General features: G+C 36.4%; 1 protein-coding gene across 1 annotated transcript in view; it reads right to left on the bottom strand.

The window, feature by feature from the left end:
• BEND5 (BEN domain containing 5) overlaps positions 1–19,565 on the bottom strand; it is a gene marked incomplete at its 5' end in the record, with an annotated part of 583,001 nt that overhangs the window by 243,060 nt on the left and 320,376 nt on the right. The window lies entirely within an intron of this gene.

Here is a 19,565-nt window from a genome sequence, read left to right as displayed (position 1 = left end):
GTTCTTCTCAGCAGACTCTTCCAATTTTTATTCTGAACTCTTCAGGCTAAAGTTTCACTAGAGATACACCAGATAAAGGAAAAATTGTTTTGCCTCCTCTCGGCTCTTTCAACTGGATTTGTTTTCTATCTCACTCCTGATTAACCCACAAAATTGACAGACATCACACCTGAGGGGTAATCAGAATTACTATAGGTTTCCTGACCTATTGTTTTTCTATAGAAAGTATTTCTTTTACAAAATAAAGTTTCCGTTCCAAGCTACAATGGTAGACAGTATAAATCCTACACAGAACTGTATTACTCACATACTGAAATTCTAGTACCTTCTACAAAGTATAGAAAATGGCATTTTAATTTTATTTTTAAAAGACTAACACCCATATTTTATGATTTTAGATAGAGATAATGAGCTTTTGTTGCATGTGTGTGTCTATTCTGAGAAAGTGCAGGAGCATCAAGCTAATTCATCTTTTAATAGATTTTTTGATTTGATTTCTTGTTTGTCAAAAGCTGAGAAATGTGAAGGTTTGTAATCCATTTCTCTTTGCAGAGGTAAACTGCCTGCACTATAGAATGAAACCCTTCTGTAATATAAAATGGGAAGACGAAGAATCAACATCAGAATAGAGCTAGCATATCTCCTCTTACATTTTATCTTGATAGTAAGAGAAATAAGGACCTTTCCTTGTTATTATATCTGATCTGCATATGTTTCTGTTCAGTCTTTCATGATAATTCTTTTTTTAAAAAGTTTTCGTTTATGTTGCTTCCTTCTTGGAAGTTATCCTTCATTCTTTACTGTCTAAAATTTACAGAATAAGAATAACACAAAGCAAATACTTGTTAATAACTGTTACTAAAAGGCACACTATTAGAACTGAGCAACTTTTATTTACAGTTGGAAAATAACGGTGCTTATGTAAAATTGTAACTTTGGAATGCCTGAAACTATTCCAAACACATTTTATCCCAGAGAAGAAAAAAAATAAGGAAGAGTTAGAAGTAAGAAAAACTTTGTTTGGATTTATTCAGAATAAAACACTCAGACCGTCTTAAAACAACTACTTTCGAATGTATTGGGATTTAATTTCCAAAAGAAATAAGTACTGAAAAAGAAAATATGAGTATCTAAAAAGTAAACACTCTGAATAAAATTATGCAGAAAGCACTGGGCAGTCTTACTGGGACATCGAGACTAGTGGCCATTTGAGAAGACCTAACAGTTGGCACTCTCAGAAGAGGAGATGCACATATTGCATATTGTAAGTGAGCCTAGAACAGTTTCAAAAGGAGGAATGGAGCCATTTCAAGATTATAAGACATGCAAAGGGAAAAAGAGAACTGATAAGGAAGGGAGAGTATTATTTGGAGGGAGGTGTTCTTTTCATAGAATAAAAAACATTACTGTAAGAGATAGGGGAGCCCAGTAATCACGGGAGAGCTTCTGGCATCCCACGGGAACTAGCTGCAATTCCAGGAAGTCACTGTCAGCAGCTGAATTGCACCCCATGGGCTCAGCATAGATTTGTGCTTGTGCCAGCCCTCATAGACAAAGGACAGCAGGGTTAAATCACAAGGAAGTTTTCCTCTGTTGCTTTGGGCTACACATCCTGAGATAGTCACGTGCAAAGAACTAGAGGAGCAGGAAGCAATTCCTCGTCTTGCACTGTTTCTTCTTGGCTTTCACCAAAATTTCATGCTGTCACTAAAGGAGATACGCCTCCACAGTACCTCAAATATATATATATGTATGTATATATATATATATATGAAAAAAAAAAAAATGAAAAAGAAGAAACAAAAAAAAAAAAAGAAAAAGAAAAACCTTCCAGAAGCCAATTAAAATGTAGGCCAAATGCTTTGCGAAATTTTCTGTAAACACAGGAGGAGAGTGCCAACATTTTGGAAAGAGGCTGTTTTTAATAAACGTGATAGGGAAGGACTGCGTAAGAGACTGCTGATGGGAGCAAAAACCTGCGGTGGCTTTCTCAAGAGGAGGGAGTAAGATCTAGTCAGTGTATGATCTGAATCAATGAGGTAGATCTGGGTTCAGTTATCTGGCCAGAAGCTAGAGAAAATAAGATATATAATTTTAGAATGAGTAAAGAATCTGGCTATCAGAATGCAGAAATAATCTTTTAATTAATATTTTTGAAATTAAGAAGAAAAATGGCCCTTTGGCTAGAATACTGGTGTGTAACCTGGGATTTATTCTTTAACCTGTCAGAGATGAAAGGACAGACTGAACCATATTAAAAAACAAACAAACAAAAGAATATTATAATAATATAGTGCATTTAATTAGGGATGAATTTGGGAGGAGCTTTAGAACAACTCTTAACCATTATTTGGGGGTCTAGGAAAACTGCCCAAATCACATCAGATCAGATGGCCATTCATCAGTTTTTTCAGTGGCATATTTTTGATGTTTGCCACATCCTGGCCCATTCCAAGAGAATTCTTACACTCTAAATCCATTTATCATGATGGATGTACCAGTAGTTGAGACAAAATAATGATGAAAAAGAAACAGAGCCCACCCTTTTTGTAGCTAAAGGCACTAATCAGCTGAGAGTCTTCAATGATAGTAACAAAGGAAACATTAATTAAGAATGCTGATGGTTGATCTATTAGCAAGATACTCATATGGCAGTGAAAAATGGTTGTTGGAGAAAATGTCTATTCCACAGGAGCACTACAACATATGACAGGAGCGTAACACACAGGTATAAGACACTCTATTGTGTCCATCTCTAGTAAATTATATGAGCTATTGTGAAGATGACCTTACTGGAAAGCATGCAAAGCACAGAATGCATCTCTGCTTCAGCAAGCTAATTAAAAAGGAAAAGCTACAGAATAAAATACCTGAAAATACCTTTAACTAATTCAGATGTCTGACTGATAACAAAGCAAGACAAATTGCAAAGATCTGATGCAAGTTTGTATAGAGAATTTTAACTTCAGTTTTTTTGAACTATATCAAGTATTTTCTTTGCAAAATTAGATGGAGCATTTTTATGTTTAATAATTGAAAGTGTAATGTATTCTATTTTATGCTATTATAGAATTGTGTAAAGGTTATTTTGCTGCTAGTTCACTGCATATTTTCATATGCAAATGACACAAATTAAATTATCTCAAATAGTAACAGAAATTCCAGCGAAATAGTATTTTTAATATAAGTCATCATCCCCTCAAGTCATATAATAGATAGAGAATTGCTTCTGTATTTATATTTTTTCATTAAAAATAAAATGATTAATTTCACAAGTTAATTTACTTTCCCCATCACAACACTAAAATTGAAATTAAATATTCTAATGCTTAGAGATATTAAAGACTCATTTATTGAAAGCAGTTTATTGTTTTAGGTACATTTTCTTGATAAGTGCATGTTGCCAATATACTACTACAACATTTTTAATGATTTTATTTAACAAATTGTGCATTATTGCTTGGGTTTTGTCAAGCTTACAGAACTCATATTTGTCTGCTCAGGAGTGCACACAAGACCTTATGCTCATTCCTCTACTCTGAGTATTTTGCCAGTTTAAAATCTTTGAATAGGTTATGGGAGTGTTCCAATAACCTTGGCCATGGATTTTACCAAAAGGTCCATCTGCAGTACAGTGGCTGTCCCTTCAACAGGCCTCAGTATGCTTAGTGGAAGTGACTTGAGCCCTTCCCACACCGCTGCAAACTTGTTTTTATTTCTACATGACTTTCTTTCTATTATAACATAACCATAGCCTTTAAAGATTAATGTTAGTGAACCATAGCAATAGAATAAGACACAAAAAAACCTTCATCATTTTCATAGTCTCAGCAATTCCCTCAAAGGCAAGGAAGTCTTCCTTTAGCTTAGTAGTATGGCTTACTGTTTCTTTTGTGGTAGTTTTGCTCTACGTTAGATTTTTACACTGTGCAAAACTAAGGTCAATGAAGGCACTGGGCATTTCTTTGGAATAATTCTGTGTTAGAAGAAGAAGAAATATATACAGCAGGGATATTACCCCATCAGCTAGACAAGAATCTGTTTAGTGACTGAGCTACTTAAAGGTTAATCAGATCTTCAACCAATCACTTCAACGTGGATGTGATGAATATTTGGTTCAGACTAATTAGTATGCAAATCCAGGCACTCTGTAGGTATTTGGAATGTCTTAGACAGTGACCCGGAAAAAGAATACAGGTAGTATAATATGCTCCAAAAATTACCACAGTCCCACCTAGGTCACCTTCACAATCCTAGAAGACTTGCAGCTGCCAATAACAACAACCAATAATGCTGGTAGATGCTGTCATTCAACTTTTTTTTTTTTTTTAATCTGTTTTTTTTTTTTACTAGAAACAGACATTGTGGACCTCATGGTTGTGTGAATTCTGGAGAAGAAAGTAGTTCTCCAGAGTAGGATATGCATATATGGAAGATGTAACATTTTTATTCTCACATTTCTGAAGGCCTGAAATAATGTAACCAGCTCAGTGTAGGGTAATGCTTTCAGAAATATCATCTTCACATCAAGACCACAGAAAGCAACTCATTCCTTTAACAAAACACAATAAAACACAATCCAAGGCAGCAAACAAGCCCTCCTGCTATGTACACAACTCCTGTTCCAAGGATCATTTTCATAGCACAGTATAACGTAATACAAACACATAGTACCACAGTGCTCCACACCAAGGCAAGCAAACATTGCATCAAAAGTAAGAATTGTTGAAAGCTCTGATTCCTATAAGATTATGACTTGTAAACACAGTTGTAACCAATCTTGTCAAACATATTTTCTGATTTATAAAAACTAAAAATAAAAACCTTGATTTTGACTGAAGCAAAAAGAAATTTGTTGCAGAATGAGATTCAACTAGTTTTACTACCAACCGGCAGACAGAAACAAGAAGGTAAAATGGTAAACAGATCCTTTCACTGAAAAAAAAAAAAAAAAAAAAAAAAAAAAAAAAAAAAAAAGGTGCCATTACCCTAGGTGTTAAAACTCACTTTGATGGAGCTTGACCACTGCTAGCTCTTTGCATGGTCACTTCTATTCAGTATAGCTAACAAACTGCAAATTTGAGCTTGGCTGATTGATTTCCACACATAAATAAAAATAAACATAAATAAGAATAATATAAGAATATAATATATAATATAATATAATATAAGAATATAATATAAAAATAAAAATAAATAAGTGGAAACATTTTTTGTACTGATCAGATTACCAAGAGATCTTTACGCATTCTCTTACACACAGAGTTGTATAGCTTACTGGGGAAAAAAAAAAAAAAAAAAAAAAGTTAATATAAAAGTGGTGTAACCCTTGACTCAAGCTATCAAGTAGTGAAGTTAAAATAAGGTGTCCCAACTATATCCTTCTGTCTGTTGTCAGGACTGGATTCTAACCAGTAAAGTGATCCAGGAGTAAAATAAATAAATAAATAAATAAATAAAAATTTAAAAAACCTTCAAATTTCCTCTTAAATCACCTCTGTTGTCATCTTATAACCTGATCTCAACACCAGGTGCAGAAACAAAGAGAGGAAACAAACCCCTAGGAAGGGGAAAGGCTGAAAGACTCTTCCAGACAGGTCCTGCCTGCAGAGACACCTGATGTGAAACCACACCTGTGTCCTTCCCGTAACTGACCACAGAAGTTACACTGCCCATCAAAAGTTTACAGCCTTGAAAATTAACTGCAGTAACTTTCACCTGTAAGCACTATAAACTTCACACCAAAAACATGCCTAGGAAAATGGTTTTTTTGTTTGTTTGTTTGTTTTGTTGTTTGTTGTTGTTGTTGTTGTTGTTGTTTTTTATTATTTATTTTTAGTATTTCCAGCATTAGTGCATTTGAATCAAAAGATCCTGGTAAGCCCAGCATTCATGCAAAAGTATAAAATAAAATCAAAAATTGAACATGGAGATCAATTATGAAGAAACACTTTATATCTGTCTGGCAGTTTTACTAAAAAAAAAATAACTTATTGATAAATATTTCTTTATAAGAGAATTTCTTTCATAGTGCAAAGAATTTTATATAAGAGATATTTAGAAACTACATAGGCAAATCTTCTTTTATGTTTTCATTACACATCCTGGAAATATAACAAAAAGACACATTTTTTAAACAATAAAAAAATTGTCTCTGAATGAGCCAATATTTCAAAATGATAATACATGACAAAATATATCAAAATAATTATAAAAGTGATTCAGAGAAAAATGACTGTACATATTTTAAGTTAAACAGCAAGCTGTTAGTCTAACCAAGAAAATCTTCCACTTCTCATTCATTTTTCTTTCTGGAGTTTAAAGAGACACAGAATGACTGAGGTTGGACAGGACCTCTGGGGATCATGTGGTCCAACCGCCTGCTCAGAGCAGGTTCACCTGCTACAGGCTGTGTCTCCCAGGATGTAGACCCCACAACCCCTCTGGGCAAACTGGTCCACCACCCTCACCATCCAAAAAAGCTTTTTGCTACATTTAAATAGAATGTCCTGAATTTCAGTTTGTTCCCATTACCTCTTCCTTTCACTGTGCACCAAGAAGAATCTGCCTGCCTTCTTTAGTCTCCCATGTCAGGTGTCTGTAGAACTTGACAAGATCCCCCCTAGCCTTTTCTTCTCCATTCTTACAAGTCCAACTCTATCAGCCTCTCCTTGTGTTACAGATACTTTGTGACTTTAATCCTCTTAGTGGCCAAGCACTGCAAATGTATTTTTTGTACTCAAGAGTCCAGAACAGGACACAGCAGCCCAGGTGTGTCTCACCAGCACTGAGTACATGAGGATCACCTCCCTCATCCTTCGGATAATTCTGGTCCTAATTCAACCTACGGTGCTGTTGGTCTTCTTTGCCACAAAGACATGTTGCTGGCTCACGTCCAATATTTAGTCCTCCAGGACGCCCAGATCCCTCTCCACAGAGCTGCTTTCCAAGCCATTCCCCAGCCCATACTGCATGGCATCACCCAGGAGCCTGACTTTGTACGTCCCTTAGCTGAACTTCAGGAGATTCCTGTCAGCCCACTGTCTGTCGAGGTCCCTCTGAATGGCAGCACTTGGACCTCTGCATGTCCATCTTGTTTAGATGTTCCTTAACCTGGTCCTTCACCACAAAGGTAAGTATTCCTTGTTCCTTGTTCCAGACTGTCCCTCTGATACTAGGGACCTGTGATTTCTGAAAGCTGGTCTTACCATAACGGCTATGAAGAAGGTGGCATTGAGTCCCTCAGCCTATGTCTTTTTCACCAGATCCCCCACCTCACTGGCAGTGAGTCCGTATTCTCCCTAGTCTTTTTTCTACAGCTGAAATACCAAAGTTTTCTTTTTGCTTTTTATTTTCCTCCCCAGATTCAACTTCAGATGGGCCATAGCTTTCCTAACCCCATCCCTGCATGCTTGAATAGTATCTCTATGTTCCTCCCAAGAGACATGTCGCTGCTACCACTTCTGGTATCTGATGAGTTTCTTGGATGAATGAAAATACAAGGATATTATTGTAAGCTCTTAACAAAGAATTCAAGATCAGAGAAGACAAGTGGAAAACATGAGATGAGAGTTCAGTATGGAAATATGGCCCACTGTTCTCAGATTAAAGATAACAGATTCTGCAAAGCTGTTCTGAGGACATTGTTACAGGAAACCACAGCATTATCAGTCATGGGCTTCAGTTATTGCTTTGCTTTTAAGAGAAATGAAGTTTTGACATTAGTTTTGGATAGGACAAGATTTTACTTTCAAATTTTATTCATAAAGAATAAATTGTGATCACAGATAGGAAAAAGGAGGTATGTTAACAAGCAATAGGGAGTTGATTAATACACAGCTGAAGACCAAAAAAAAAAAAAAAAAAAACACTATGAATTTGCTGGCACAGTATGTCAATGAGCAACAAGGAGCTGGTACAGCTGAGGACAAAAATTCCACAAATTTGTTGGCAAACCCATAAAAACTGCACATGCTTCTGCAGGTCACTAAATGCATAAGTCCTTTGAGATGCTGAGTCTCACCCCAGCAAATAAATTCTTTGCAAACTTAAGTCCTGTTCTGGGTTCAAGATTGATCAGTTTAAAGACCCTATTTTTATTATCTTTAGCACATTGTTTACACTTCCCAGAATGAGTCTATTTCCTTTTAATTATAGTTTGGCAAATCATTGCTCCCAACTGTTTGTTCAAAGACGCTCTGAAAAATAAGCCTTCAAGTTGCAGAAGAAAATTATTTCAACAACTACACACAGCTACAGTCTAAATCCAAACAAAAGCATGGATTTCTCACAGACTGACTCATCCATCACACTCCTCTCTAGAACCTGGATGAAACTTCAAGGTATGACAGATTTGCAAATATTTACTTTTCCAGCTGGGTCAAATACCCAACGACAGGAAATACAGAAAATAAGACATTGAGTAGGTATGTGTTTGTGTAAGAGCTGATGCATTAAGACAGCCCGGTTTCATCCAACTTTGTATCCAGTCACTAATACTGAACAGGAACAAGTCCTGTGGGTACACATAATGATATCAATAAATATATTATGAAGAGCTGAAGTACAGAAAGACTCAAACAACTGATCTCCTTATGTGCAATCCACAGATAAACATATAGGTGACAGGCAAAAAGCAGGAAGGTAGAAAACAGTATGATAATCACTAGCAAGCAACATGATTTGCAGAGGACATGTCATTTCAAACAAATGACTCTACAGTTTCATAAAGATTACAGGACACCTACACAAAACAAAGTAACACCAGCTAAGAGATCCCTGAAGTAACAGTGAGGCTACAGAAATCCTAACGTGTCCTGGAAAGTGCCTTAGCAAAGGACCTCGAACAGAACAAACCCCACTTCTCAGGAAAGCAGGCAAGGGACAGCACAACATCAAAGCAGAAGTACTGCTTTCAGTCCTACAGCTAGCTCGGCATGTCTATGGGACAGACGGGCACTCTGTCAACACACTGTTCTTCAGCTTTTTCAAAATGTTTAGCTTTCTCTTGAATAAAATGAAGAATGAAAACAGCACTAGACAAAAGTCATGAATGTCCATTTACTTTAATTAAACTGACTACATTGATGGAGCCAGAGAAGTTACTTTACATACAGAATCATTCCACAAAATATTGCTAGTCTGAGCTTCATGGAATTTTGCTCTTAGTTGATAGCTTTACCAATAAACTAGGAAACATGGCAATTTGCCTGGTAACATCTTCATAAGACACCAAAGTTTGAAAATAATGATATGGAGAAAACACCACTACATATTTTAATATAAGGTTTGCCCAGTTCTGTCCAGTTAGCTCAACTATGTGTCTCTGCATTTCGTAAATACCTGTTCTGCAGAACACAGCAGTGCTTTTTGATATGAAATGCAAAATCTTGGAACTAAGAAATAACAGCAAACCACAAAGCAATTTTATTCTAGAATAAGGAGACACTGAACAGGGTGAAAGAACTAGGGTAATAGGGTCTTTCAACGGACAAACAAGGAACGGCAAGAAAGAATGTAGGTTACATATACACAATGAGTTCAAGTCTTTACCACCGGGCAGAATAGTTTCGTTAGCCACCTTTCGAAAGAAAATTTGGAAAAAAAAAAAAAGCTCAGAAAAGAGGTAAAAACTGCATCTTGTCTGCCCCTCACTGACAGGTCATGTCTACATAACATCACAGCTGATCCTGGAGATTGTGGAGATAACCACAAATTGGCTGTAACTGAATGATGTCAGACAGCATGGTCATGCTCATCCTCTCCAGCTTTATGGGTATGCCTAGGAGCTCCCACTGACTGCCTCTGTGATCATATTACCAGCAGTACCCAAGCTAACTTCCTGTGACACTGCAGTAGCTGTAGGTGACCTGCAGCTGCTGCTGTTAGACACACCTGCAAAAACATGACCTTATCAGTTTAACAAAAAGGATGCTACATTTACAAGAAGGTAATAGTCCCAACTATAGCACTTCAACAGGAAGAGGAAGAGGGGAAAAAAAGGCTAGCAAAGGCCCAGATTGAAAGCTGAAGCAAAAGCCATTCAAACTAAGAACAGGGTGGATATTTTCAAACATGAAGATTATTGACCACTGAGAAAGATCTGAAGAGAGAGTAACTGTCTATTACCCAGCATCTGTAAATCAAGACTGGAAGCCTTTCTTAGAGATACGTCCAGACTGACATTTTGGGGTCACTGAAGCATTTATGAGTATTATTCTGAAATCTGTGTTCTGCGAGAAGCAATACCAGATGACCACATGATATTCTTAGCATCTAGAAGAGCAGCACTTTCTGTATTCTTATCACCACAGATATCATTTTATTCCCCTGGTATTGTTCATTCTTCCTAGAAGCCATTATTCCAGGGAAGGAGGAGATAAAACAGCATCTTGGACACCTTTTTGCGTACAGCAAATGCAATTAGTAAGGTGATCAGTATAGCATACTATACGGTTTGCAAAAGATAAAGTATTTGTTCAACTCAGAAAACTGTGGTAGGGAAGATTTGGGTAAATAGAGAAAGGTCAAGCAGGGCTGACAAACACAAAGCAGTAGCAAAATGTTTACATTTGATTTCTGTTTAGTGGCTGTATTTTTCAAGATGGACCAAGTGAAAAAAAAGCTGCTTATCTTCTATTTAAGATATATCTTCTTTAAAAATTATAAATTGTTTTAGCTGGAACTGTCAGCACTGTGCTGACATTGCTTAGTTCTATTGATTTTATGATGGAATATTATCTATTTTGCTGAAGGTTTTGCAGAGCTGGTTCTAATCCAGTGATAGATGTTGGCAAACTATCCTTAGGAATTTTAACATTCTGACAGTTCTTGCAGTCTGAATGTAATTAATAAAAAACGCTGTAGCAAACTCCTTGGTGAAATAAGATTATGGTTTGAGTCATTTCATTACAGTCTTTGACTAGCAAATTGGAATCAATTTGTAAGGATAGAAGAAGAGATTATTTTGGCATTTAAAATGTATTTGGAATGAGCAAAATATATAAGATGTCTCTTTGTGTTCCAACATTTAACCCATTGTCTGTAAGAACCCCAGTTTATTACTTTGGGTATTACTTGTTGTGGTTACCCCTTTCTTGCCTTTCCTGTCTGTTTACCTACCCTCTTCCAACTGTCTTGAGACTCTATGAATCTTAGCACTAACTTGGAATATAACGACTAAAAGTAAGAACTACAAAAACAACATCTTGCTTTGTAGCAATAGATAGATAGATAGATAGATAGATAGGTAGGTAGAGAGGAAGAAAGAAAAAGAAATGTTTCAGTATAGAACTGAGCTAGTTTGATATGGTTTCTCATATTGTTTCCCAAGAAATGCAACAAAAAATACTCCATTTGAGCAAATTAAAAGTGGGCTGTGCAGAGCATTAGATAGCATGCCACATGGAACAAGGGCAAAGCTCTGAACAATGGAGGAGTGAGAGGCTGGATTTTGTCACACTAAGTCTTGCTTTTCAAACCATCTGCTCCTCAGAGGGGAAGGAGTTTAAAAAGTAACCCTGTACGTGACTAGACAATATAAAATACAATGGTAGGCACATGATTCTTAATTAAAATCAGTGACAAAACAGCAAAACATCTGCTGAAGAAAATGCTGTATAATGCTTTACACTTTTATAGTATATTTTCAGTTGAAGGAATTTCTGTCTTAATAATCCTACATGAAATTCTGCAATTATTTTCTACGTTAAAACAGGGACAACTGTGGTGTATTTTGTAAGCTGGAAAGGCCCTTACAAAGTTGAGTTATTTAATAAGTCATATATATTTTTTTTTTATTTTTTTTTTATCATCACATGAGACACAACACTATAAAAACAAAATAGCAGTGTTGCTTCAGATTTTATTTTAACTGTGATTTAAATAAGGTTCTGTTAAGCCAGAGCTGCCAATGGCTCTGGGACTTGCAATTATACTTGGCAGCAAAGAGGAGCTACAGGAGTGAACACCCAGATGAACTGATGCATCTAAAGAAAATGGAGAAAGATACCTGAGAAATATTTTATTAATGAAAAGAAGAAAGAACATTTATAACTTGTGCTGAGTCCGCCCTTTATGGCTTAAATATAAACATGCTATTTTGAACCTGTGCAGATGGACTGAAAATGACTCCAGGAACATTAGATTCTTAAAATTTTCAGCTAAAAAAATAATTCTATTGTATCTTATTTGTATTATTTTAATTACATACTATGTATTTTTTCTCAATGAGAATTTTTCAACTGATTAAAATAATATTTAAACTGATTAAAATCATATTTGTTAGCAGTAAAGAACTGAACAATGTATTAGCATTTTTAAACAGTTTGGAAATTCTGTAGATATATAAAGTTATCCTGGTTCAGCTTCATTTCCATATGAGTGCACTAAGCTAGCTGCCAATAAAAATAAATTATCTGGGAAGCAATCAGAAAACATCACAAACATTAAATAAAATGCCATAAGGTACTGTACCAGGAGTACCTACCATAAGGTACTATAAACACGGAAATACATTCTATGTCTGTTAGCAAATGTGTTTCACTAACACTCATCAAGGAACAGAAAAAAAAATAAAAATCCCAGCTTAATTTCCCCCAATCTTCAGAGTAGAAAGCATGCTATAAATAGATGTTTTTAAAAAATCATAGTATATCACTGTTATTCCAATATTTTGCCATTGCTCATTTACAGTATCTGACTTGCCTCCTAAACACAAATGAGAAGTTAATATTTAGAGCTGTGTAAACTCTGACTTGGATGGGAGAAATATTCAATGCTAGGTTGAAATTAATTGAACACTTCCTGGATCCAGTCATTGCATTCTTAAATACTGCCTACGTCTTCAAGAAGCCAATATTCCAAACCCCTTTACTGAACATCAGCAATTAACAGAGTCTCATTGATAACATATTGAGTCTGAGTTTCATTTGCTGAGATGAGATACCCAGAATAGATGATGGAGTTACACAAATGCAGGCTTAATGTGAGCTGGGCATGTAAGAGTGGGAAAAATGTGAGAAAATGTTAGTATCAGTCCTAATGCCCTACACGCCACTACCATGACATCAACCCCTGTGGTATGTTTGTGTATTGTGTGATGTGGTCTTGGTCACAGTGCTCCACTTTTGCTTCTTTCATGTAGATGGTTCCAACACAAACAGCCTACGTAAATACCCCAAAGTATACAAAGGACTTAAAAGTAATGTTAGGCACTGATTTAAACAGAACAACATTGAAAGCAATGAACTTGTGTGTGAAAGGTCTGAATCTTCAGACATACAATTCCTTGCATTTGCACATAGGTTGAATAATACAACTGAATAACTGCAAAGAAGGAAATGAAATTGAAGTTTTCTTTTTTTTTTTTTTTTTATTCACATTTTTTGTGCATTTCTATTTTAAATCTTCAATTTATAACAATTTAACAATGTTAGTTGTTTCAATCACATCTCATTACTAAATGAAAAGTCTTTTATATTTCCTTAAGTGGAAGTTAGGCAAACAGCAAAATCAGCATCAGAATTAAGTAGTGCTGAAATTTGCCAAACTCCTGTTTAGTCCCCACAGCCAGGGAAAGGATGACTTTGTTATCATTTCAGCATGATCATTTGCCCGTAAAATTTTCAACTTACCCCTAGAACCATTTTCAACAAAAAAGTAGAAGGGGAAAAAAACAGGCAAAAATGTGGCTTCAGCAATAAACTTCCCTAAACAAAACATTATTTGTTTTTCAGATTTTATGTCCTTGATTAAATCCCAATGAAACACTGCGGAGCATCAGCATATTTCTTTGTTAAGCCAAAGGGACATCCTGAAGATATATCCTCATGCTTTATTTCTGGCTGGCCAGACCCTGGGATCAGCAAAATATGTGACTAGCATAACCTTGACCACTGCCTTGTGCATTCAACAGGGAGATGTGTTTTACATAGCACATTCCCTGAAGTTATCTATGCCAGTTTTTCTATTTTTGTGTGTTTAGAATGTTAACTACACAAATAATTTAGCAAGTGAATCACTACGAGTTTGCTTTAGAATACAACATTTTATTCCTCAATTTCTATCAAAAGACAGAAATCTTTTCAAAAACTTGGTACAGGCTTGAGAATTGAGGGATGTGGGACTAAAACCAAAGAGCAAGGGAATAAGACTTAACACCTGATGCCAGAGAGTTTATGTTCAAGTACAGTCTAGGATTGGAGCTACAAAATAGAGATTACATCCCAGTCAGTTCCTGGATGAGAGCAGCAGTTATGAAGTATTCCTGTCCACCATAAAGGATCACTACTGCAATACAACAATAGGTAGCAGGAAAAAAAAAAAAAAAGGAAAAAAAAAAAAGCACTACTGAAGAAAACAGGTACGAATCACTAAAGGACAAAATGCATATAGTTTGGCATATAAAAATATCACAAGAGGTCTTTCCTATTAAAAGTCATGGAAATGCTCCTTTGACTTGTGAAGTGCTACACTTGTCATTACACCTACAGATAAACAGGTTTTTGTTGTTGTTGTTGTTGTTGTGTTTTGTTTGTTTGTTTTTTCCCCCCACAGGAAATAGAGAATAAAAAAATCTACAAACATAAAATAGGAGCTCCTTGCTCAGCAATTGGAAAGCAGAGAGACTTAAGTCATACTCCCATCTAATAAATACTTATTTAAACATAACCTTCTTCGGGAAACCACCACAAGAGACAATATATTCCCAAGCAGCTTGGCAATGGCTGTTCCTGCACACAGTACAACAGAACCTAGTTTGAAGTTCTGGCTGTGATAAAGCCAACAAAATATTTGGACCACTGTCTTCCATATCTTCATCAAGAACCAGTCTCGGGGATATGGATTTTCTCTCTGGAAAGTCCATCCTGAACACAGGAAATTTTAAGACAGTGAAAGCTTGGAGAAATATTGAAAAAAAAAAAAAAAAAAGTAGAAATATTGAAAAAAAAATGTAGAAGTAAAACAAACAAACAAACAAAACCTCCTGAGTTAAAAAACTCTGTCTCTTAAAACTCTTAATGAAGAGGTTTCCAGATAATTGTGCTCTAAGACGTCCTCTGTTTGTTCTCAAACACAAAAGAGTATATGAAAATCCAAGAATAAGATATCATAAAGAAAAGTCTCCCCTGATTTGGTGGGCTAAGTGATTATAACTTTCTTTTACCTTTTTGCTAACTTGCACATTTCTTTTTATTACCCTCAGGGGAAAAAAAAAATAAAAAAATCCACTGAGGAAATTTTGATTCCAGCAAAGTCAGTTTGTAAAACAACCTTTCAGAACTGAAGCCCTTTCTGTACAACAGCTACTAACAGCAATGGTGCATATAGCGCTAACAGCATAACAAGCTCAAAATAAGCTCCCACAGATATTAAAGAAGATGCCAAAAAGGAGATCTGGACACTTGTCTGCATTCAGATTCTCATTTGGCAATGTTCTGAAGGCAAACCTAATTAAAGGTTATAGTTGGCTACGGTGCATTATTCAGATATTACAGACTATAATTGTTCTAGGCCAAGACGGGTGTTTTATTTCTACAAAAAAAAAAAAATATCCCACAGCTAAATTAAATGTTTTTCTACGTAAAATGGCAGGCTTAACACCCATTCAAACAAAAGTAAAAACAGAAATGTAACTATGAATGGCAATATAGGTTTGAAAACTTTTGCTAGTTCAGGTCCCTTCATGATACACAGCGTAAGGCTGACAGTAGTACCAAACACAAAGGTGCACTACACAGAGAAAACTGGTTTCCCACCTAGGAAAGACATGTTCTGTATCTTCTTTTGTTTCTTAACAATTGATGCAGTAGTGGTTAGGCATGTGCTGGAACTGGGCACATAAAACCATCTCTAAGAGCCAAAGTTGAAATGAGACTATGCTCAGCAATGAAGTTTTCCCCCTCTACACAATGAAGCATGGGACAGAACACTACTGGAGAGTGCAAAACACATTGTTTGTTTCTTTGCCTGAGTGTATCTCAGTTCAAATCTTCACTGCTCAAGATGTAAGATATCTTTTCGGGTTAGTTGCTCTCACTCCCCACCCTCTGCTGCAATGAGCATTAAGAACTCTGTACAAGAGGAACAAGAAGGAATTGAGCCATGAAGCCTGAATCCAGTCTGTTTAGGCATCTGAAGCCCACCTGAGTGCTGAGCAACTCTCCAGTCCACTGACTTTTCTGGGCTACCTAACCTTGAAGTCACTAAAAACTATCAGACAGCTCAAAGGCTAAAGGACTTAGGCATTAATGTCATGTGCTGACTCTCCACGATCTGATTTTTGCAGTCAGCTACCTGAATCTCTTTGAAGTCTCCTGGAGACACTTGGAAATTTAGATGTGGTCAGGCCTATATTCATTGGTGCCATGGCCCCACTTTTCTGTAGCAGTGCATTGATTGGATTACTCACACTGTGAACAAGAGGCACTGGATTCAGAGCTCTGATCAGTCTACCATAGCACAGCTAATGTCTCCAATCTTGGTAATGTTCAAATATTTGATGCAAAGTGGAACCAACTGGAATCCACAGGATGAGATTGTCATCAAAATTTGGTTGGTTAGGGAACTTTCTTAGGACTGAGGCAGAAGAAAAATATTGAATATCACCTTACATTCTAAGTAAAAGCTTTAATTTCTGAGATATTAGAGAATAAGAGGGAGAAAACTATGGTTTTACTATATGTTTGGAAGCAGATGGAGGACATCTGCCAAATTAACTCCTGACAAGATTTTTTTTTGCTCGTTGTGCCATGCACGCACATCAAAAACTACGTGTTAGGGTATTTTTGCCAGTTGAAGTTTACGTATTGAGCTGCATTAGTGACTGCAGTTATCCAGAAGTTCCAGGCATCTCAGGTGCAACCAGTGCCCTCAGACCTAAATCTTGGTAGGCCTGAATCTCCTGAGGTGCTCAGCCCCCCATTGTAGTTTCTCCCCTAGGCCAACCTCACATTTCACCTTGATCAGTTCCATCCAGGTAGAAAAACATGTCAAATGCCTGGTTTCAACTAACAGTTCATGCTGAGACAGCTAGTTGACTTTGCTGTTTTAGAGTAAAACTTTCAGAGTTGTTCTGTTTGCTCAAAAACAATAGGCTTATTTATACGCAGATTTTCAATCTCCACCAGACTTGTATTTACAGAGGACGGCTATGTTTAGAAATTCAACTATGTAAATAAAGTGCCTTAAACAACTCTGTCTGGGTCCCTGAATAACGTATGTTTACAGATAAATCAATGTTTTTGTAATGTTCCAGCTGGATATCTTTCACCTGAATTTGTGCAAAGTAGATCCTATTTTGCTTTACACATCATCAGCAAAATTCTCAGCTGAATTTTGACTGCAAAATACATGCTATTAGTGACAAAGGAAGAAGAAGAGGCAAAAAATTAGTTGCTCTTTTTTCAAGTGCAGGTGGAATCTGCAGAATCTGCCTGCAACAATCGACACTTTCCAAGTGTCTGCTTGCCACATGTTGTATTTTACACTGGCAATAGAGAAGTACAAGTGTGAAATGGAGGATAGCCGCAAACACATGATACCCCATTATCAAAAGTCAGTGTTTTGTGACACTAATATTTTAAGTCACTTTAGATTAAAATAGACGATTCATAAATAACATGAAATTTTCAGGGTGACTACTTCAAAAAGAAATCTGTACTGAAAGCAAAATATCCAACACAACTGAAACATATACCATTGCACAGAAACTACAAACAAACAAGGTTATGACCAAAAATAATACAAACTTCAAAATTCATGGTTAGTCCTGATACACCATATGTCCTTCACCACCTAGCCACAACAGGGTGCCCTTTAATTACTCTGTTAATGTGATCTTTGTGTCTAAGTGCTGGAGGACATATGGCACACCTCACTTGTAACCATGAATTTCATGTCTTTAATGTTTTCTGTCAAAATTCAAATGTCCTTTTAAATGTATACATGTGTATATGTTCCTATTGATATGCTGCTTTTATCACCAATTTGAATCCCTGTACCATGCTCTAGCTCATGGTTCAATGTATTTATACTCCTTTTCAGGGGCAAACTGACAAAGAAATGAAATTATTACCTTCTTATTGCACAAACATATTAAAAAAACAGATGAACTAAACCACATCACCACCTACTTAATGACCTGCAATTGTAGGGACCAGGAAGCTAACTCACTAGCTGTACAAAAATGACTTTCAGTTTGAAACTTTATAGCTGAGCTTACACAAAGAATTTCTAAGTGAAATAAGTGTATTTCTACTTTATTCTTTAAGATTGTATCAGAGAGCAGCTTTGCAATTTATTGCCATATGCTGCTGTCCATTAATGGACAATATTTTTAATATATTTTTTCATTTCAGGTTAAAAAAGAAGAAGGTTTTGTCAGTCTCTTCAATTTGTCTGCAAGTGACAGTTCAGATAGGCACCGATGAATGAAAATGCCACTCTGATGTACCTAATGTATTGTAGGCAGCAATCAGATCTTTGGTATAAACAAGGTGCAACGCACACTTCAGTCTTCCTGCTGAACATGGTATTCCTCATCTTAAAAGGTGTCAGTGTCTAGACAAAGAGGATGACATCCTTTAAAGTGCCTTTGGAAATTAGACAGCGATTCAATGCACCCTGGACTCAGATGGTGGTGATGTGCCTGATGTATGTACAGTCAAGACAATTAAGTTACATTAATCACATTCTGAGTCAATTACAGTTCCAGAGAGATTTGGGATTTGCCTTATGTAGGAAGAAGGCTCATTTTATGTTCCAGTTACAATAAAGAATTTCTCAAGCATCTCCTGTGCTGTTCAGGGGTTTTAATCAGAGACAGCTACCACACCAACCACTGAATTCTACAATGTTTCCTCCAGTCCTCCATACATTTTAATATCAACAGCAGCCGGCAAAGGCTTAAAATATTGCTGCTCAGAATGAGCAGATCAAGATCAAATATTGTGCTAGAAACACAGGCTCAAACTACACCATGCCATTTTAAGATTAGAAATTTACAGACTGCTCAGTTTTACAATAAATAGCAGTCAGCTAGAAAGCTGCAAATGTAGCTCTCTGATGGGTCAAGTTTACTTTTTCAAATTCAGTGCTGCCTACAGCTACTTTTAAACAAAGCTGCATTCTGATGCTTTCTTTGATCTGCAAACAAGTATGAAGTGCAGTTCCTCACCTGAAGGAATATTATGTACAAACCTGTATCCCAGCATCCAGCTGTTCTTAACCTGCATGCCATAAGTAAGCCCCTGATCTAAGCTAGTTTCTGAAAAGGACCAAAACAAGATAATCTCAGAATTAATCACAGGAAGAGCACTGTCAAACTCAAGGACACAACCAGCTTCCCCTCCATCAATGGCTAATATATTGGTATTTTCATACTGCCATGAACAATTAAGGGGAAGACTCTCTCTGGCATTCCTGCTTCTCAGCATATGACATCCATCCAAAACGAAGGAGCAGAAAGCATGATCATGATGGTGGCAGGGGGAGACAAGGTTATTGGGGATTACGCGGGCAAAAGCCACACATTCTGACATAAAATGAAAACCCTCTGTAGCCAC

This window comes from Netta rufina, assembly GCF_964035555.1.
Source record: "Netta rufina genome assembly, chromosome: 8".
NCBI lineage: Eukaryota > Metazoa > Chordata > Aves > Anseriformes > Anatidae > Netta > Netta rufina.
This window is presented reverse-complemented; position numbering and strand designations above follow the sequence as displayed.